The sequence below is a fragment of the Python bivittatus genome, unplaced genomic scaffold (assembly GCF_059951505.1).
Source record: "Python bivittatus isolate LINGU-HERP-01145 unplaced genomic scaffold, Pbiv_v1 ctg000980_np1212, whole genome shotgun sequence".
Lineage (NCBI taxonomy): Eukaryota > Metazoa > Chordata > Lepidosauria > Squamata > Pythonidae > Python > Python bivittatus.
In genome coordinates, this window is record NW_028277125.1 from 6,036,690 (window position 1) to 6,042,234 (window position 5,545).

Genomic DNA, 5,545 nt, shown 5'->3' on the forward strand with positions numbered 1-5,545 from the left:
TTTTTTTTAAATTGTTTTTTGTATATTTCAAGCTGGCTAAGGTGGATCTGCTTTCTTCTGTAGATTTTGCCTTCCTGAGAGAGGACGCCTTTCTTTTTCAGCCTTTTATACTCTCCGGGTTAAAAATGTAAACAACACTTCTTATCACCTTATTCAATTAGAATAGGAATGCCTTCTCTCCAAACCTGTTGTAATAGAACGTGATCAACATAGTTAAGGCTAGGTTGCCCTTCATTTGCCTAATTGAAGGGAAGAGAATTCGGCATACCTATTACTATTGGAGGAGTGATATATGCCAAATGCTATGTTCACCCAGCCCAGAACAGCAGATGGACAACAATGGCAGCTCGGTGGCCAGTCCATCTCAGTTAAAGGCTGCTGTGTGAACAGTGGATTTGTGATCTGCAAGCATGGAAAAATCAGATGAGTGGGCACCTGTCAGCCCCGCTAGAGAGACCAGACCAGGAAATCAACTCCATAAGATGGTTAAAACTACTCTTATTGAGATTGGCTCTCATAACAGAAGTCTGATGGGGTTAGGGTTAACTCCTCCTCCTTCTTATAGTTCAGTGAATTCGGGACGCATCTGCCAGAGTCACTTCTGAATGTTATCTTGTTCTAGACTTAAAAAATGCTTTATCCCCTTTTGCCTAAGTAATGGTTCCTGCATGTCTCCATCAAGGTCATCTCCCTTACTCTCTACAATTCCTTACTCTCAACCACTCCAAACCATTTCCTATCACATCACATCCAAAATAGACACAAAACAGCTTCAGCATCATAAGTTCCCATGCCACAGGAAGCACATGATTATAAGACCAAAAGAAATAGGATTTGATTTAAAAGAAAATTAAATGTAAATGAAATACTGTTAATGTGGTTTCTTTGTACCACTGTAACTGACTCTGCCACTAGTAGGACAGTTTCTTCTTTTTACTTCTTTTTTCCTCTGATGTAGCATTTCTTGAGCATATCGACAGTTTCTAACTGTGTGGAGAGGATTAGTTTTTCATCTAACTAAACATGTCTTTCTGATATCTCATGTGCTTGAGCAGGATCCAGAATTTTGGTGACATCCACTTGAGATTCTTATAAAATGTATCTCCAAATTTAGCTGAAAAAGCTGCCTACATTCTTCACAGTATGTATTCCCACAGTCACATACACTTGAAAAGGTAGCATAAATTGGTATGTTGTACATTCACAGCCTTTTTCCAGCTGGCTGGGGAATTCTGGGAATTGAAGTCCTCACATCTTAAAGTTGCCAAGGTTGAGGAACACTGGGATGTAGGATTTAAATTGGGGTGGAGCAGAAAGATGAGGGAATGGGGAGATGATGGGTTGGTTATGCAAATGCAAGTTACCTTTTCTAGGTATTATGGAAAGTGGTATGTGCTGCTTGAGATGACTGAGAGTCCTAATACAAAAGCTTTATGAGTATAACCACAACTACCTCCCTGAGTTAAAATTCTGCTCATTGTGAGTTGAAAATCCAGACCAAAAATATTTTTTTAAGCAGCTCTTGTGGTTGTCTGTTGGGATATGTAAGATCCATTTATTTTCATTCTTTCTGCCTTTTTCCTCCTAGTCTCACATTGATAATGTGGGAGGGAGATGTTTCATTGTCTTAGATGTAAATAAAGAGGAAAAAATAGGTTACAAAAAGGGCTGTAGAAATAATAGGCCTACGCAAAGATTTGAAGGTGTGCTTTGCTTTGACAATGCTTTAAATGAAGCACTGTGTTGCCTCATCAATCTGTATCCTTCAACAATTCCAACAGCCAACAGAAACTTCAACATGTGTGACATGACGCAGAAATGCTCCCAGATAAACACATCATGAGAAAAAATTCAAGAATTGTAGATGGTATAATTTGGAAGGGACCTTTGAAGGCTTCTAGTCCGAACTCCTGCTCATAAATTCGCTAAACCAACCCCAACAAGTGGTACCCAAATTCCTTTTTGTAAATATCAAGGGAGTAGGAGTCCTCCACTATCCTAGGCAAGCTGTTCCATTGCTCAACAAGTCTTGTTATCAAGAAATTCCTCTTGCTTTTCATCCTGAATCTCCTGCCTTTTAATTTCAACCTATTATTTTTGTTCTGCTCTTTGTTTCAATAGGACTGTTTGGGTAGGAATTACCTCTTCCAGATTCGTTATAAAGAAAAAGATATCATCAGGAAAGATACTGATAGCATGAGTAACACTGTGGATTTCACAATCTTCTAAGGGATTCAATTGTATCATGCACGTTAGGGATTCTACAACAATAACCAATTAAAGCAGAGAGAGAAGACAACCTCATTTTTCCATTTAAATGGCTTGGAATCTGACTGTTAATATTGCTTTTAGACCCCTTATAAAGGAGAGAAAAAAGAGAAACTGAACTCTCTTTAACCTTTTAAATAAGCAAAGGAAGCAAACTTAGTTGATCAAATGTTTTATGAGCATCTAATGAAAGAAACAAGGGTAAGGATGTGGTAGTTTTCAAAAAGAATAGTATTCAATACTCTTCGGATGGAATGTTCCATCTGTTCCCCATCCATAATTGCTGTCTGATCTCAAGTTATAAATTTAGCCAATCATTTAGTTAAATCTGCCATCAGGATCTTAGCAACCTGGTTCAACGGAGCAGGGATTCTCAAACTGTAGTCTGCAAGCCACTGGTGCTTCACAAAGCTCCACCAGGTGGCCTACCACAGCCTCTCCATATTCACCAGCTAGATCCTGCTCACCACTCCAGCACCTACATCCCTGAATTCACCATCAGCCAAATGGTCCCACTTGAGCCTGGGGTGATTGTCACTAGTTTCAAAAAACAGATCCGTGGCTGAAAACTGTTTCAGAGAAGCAAATAAATCACGATGCAGGTAGCAATGTAAGTACTAACGTTTCAAAAAATTAATCACAGCAACCCCAAAAGAAAAGTGTGGATTGGAATACAATTATGAATACCTAAAAATGGATCTCACTGGTTTGAAGATCCACTTGACTCTGGACCCTTAGCACTCAGTCCAATGTTCTATTGAACATTATTGACTAACCAGTTTATGCTAAGAGTTCTTGTGATTATATGACGTGGGAGGTATTAAGCAATAAAATAATTGAAGTGGTAAATAAATACTTCATTTGGATTAACTTTTTGGTCCACATTTAGTTTTAAAAAACTTTTTAAAATAGAAGGGATGGCAAGGTTTTTTTTTTTTTTGTCTGCGCTCAGTCATTGCTGACCCTGCAGTGACTGCTTGGATGAGTCCTTGCAGTTTTCAAGGCAATTGTTTTTTGGAAGTGGTTTGCCAGAGCCTCCTTCCTAGAGCAGAGCCCAGCTGGCGAGCGCAGGAGGCGGGTTTCCGTTGCTTCGCGCCCTTTTCGGGCACGCGCGGTTTTTCACGCTTACCGGCAACTGCTCCCGACTCCTTTTTGCAAGGCACCGCCAGCATTTTTCCTCCCACCGGAGTGAGAGTCCCCATTTATCTACTCATGTGAGTTTTCGACCTGTTGGGTTGACAGGAACTGGGGAGGAAACAGGAGCTCACCCTGTTTAACGCGAAGGCTGGACTCGAACCGCCGAAGCGTCAGCCATTTCTGGCAGGCAACTTTCAGCGTCATTAAGCCGCTGCGCCACCGCATCCCCCTATGGCAAGGTATACAAGTTTGCAATTAGAATCATTGTTATTCACTGAAAAATGCAAATTCCCATGGTCTTAAAGATGAAAAAGCAGGAAGGTATTTGTCTAACTGGGTGGCCCCTTCATTTTACATATATTGATTTATGATCCACAATTGCAGAAAGCTTGAGAAACGCTGCCGTAGATTATGTAAGAGCCCATATTGTTGTGCTTATTTATTTGGATTCAAAAGAATTATTAGTTGCCCCAGCTTCTGTCAGTCAGGACCTGCCGTTCCTCAAAGAATGCCATTGTCTAAATCTTTAGCACATACCTTGTAAAATGATCTGGCAAAGTCATCCAGCGTTGGCTTTTCCCTTTTTTAGCTTCTGGATAGCTTTCTATATTTCTTTGGTGCTGGGCTGATGCATCTTTATGCATCAGCAATGGGTTTCGACTAATCAAGATTTCTGTCTATCTCAGAAACGTTTGAAACATTGCTGAGCAGCAACTGAAGAACTCAAGATGTCTCCCCATAGGACAGTGTTGTCCAAACTTGGCCACTTTAAGATGAGTGGACTTCAACTCCCAGAATTCCCCAGCCAGCATTCTGGGAGTTGAACTCCACTCATCTTAAAGTGGCCAGGTTTGGACAACACTGCCATAGGGCTACTTTCCTATCATCCAGATTTCAAATTCTAATTTAATATTTGTCCTGCAGCATGTTGAAGCATTGCCTAAAAGCTAAGGATCATTCTTAAATTCATAATAACCCTTGTTTAGATATATTCAACATTTCTGAATATACTGATGTCCAGAGCTTTGATTTGTTTTCTTCTTAGATAACCAGCTAAAGGTTTGTCTGTGCCTTTAACTTCATTTTCAGATGACCAGATTCCACCTAAAAGTGTCCATGAGGGATGGGTCAAGCAAATGACAAAAGCAGCATTAAAGGGTCGTCACACAACAAGCTCTGCAGCTTTTGTATTTTTGTTGGGATATTGCAGTCATCAAAGGAGTGGCTCCAATGTGTTGCTGTAGGCACTTCCATTTCCCTCATCAATTCTGCCTTCAATTTCACTTTAAAAACACTTCTGGTACTATTTTGAAAGGGTTCTAACCCTGAAAGGGGCTGATTGATCTTAAAAGAATTTGGTACTTGATACAGTATTTCTGGAAATGGTATCCATTGCTAATCAGAACATAGAGAAAATGTAATATTTATGTTGTTTGTCATTATTTTCTAGTACGATTTTTTTTTAAAAAAAATAGGGCACTATTAAATTTAATGGCTGCCAAGTTATTCAGCGTTACATATCGAAAACATCTAGAAAGGGGTGTCAAAAACGATTGAAATGATAAAGTATGGTATCTGGAGTTAATTAAAAAAAAACCTAACATATGAGTTGAAACCAGCTGAAGAAGCTAAGGGAGGAAAAAAATTCTGCATGGTATGGTTTTGATGAAATCAAAAATGATCTCTAATAATGCAGAGAGCTAGCAAGATTCTTTAGGGAAAGACCAGGTGCAGAAGAAATGTGCATTAAGTACAGACAAGTGGGACAGTGTTACAAATGAGCTCAAACTAGCCTCCCCTCCCAACTCCCCAGGGTATAAGAGGGAGAGAAGAGAAGACACAAATAGACTTGCAAGATTCTGTTATTATATCTGTTAAACCTTCCAGATAGTCCAGACAAGAAGCACAACCATAAATACTAACCCATATCTCCATATTTACCCAGATAGTAGAATATCTCACCCTAACATTTTATAAAAGATTGTGTATAAGGGGGGAGGGGGAGAGGTGGGATTGATAAATTTCTCCCCTAGGGTTTTCGGAGGGGAGGTTGAGAATCTACTTGTCTTAATTAATGCACTTTCCCATCTAAGACTGATACCGTTTAAGACTGTTAGCCCTTTGAGGTACTCCAGACAAG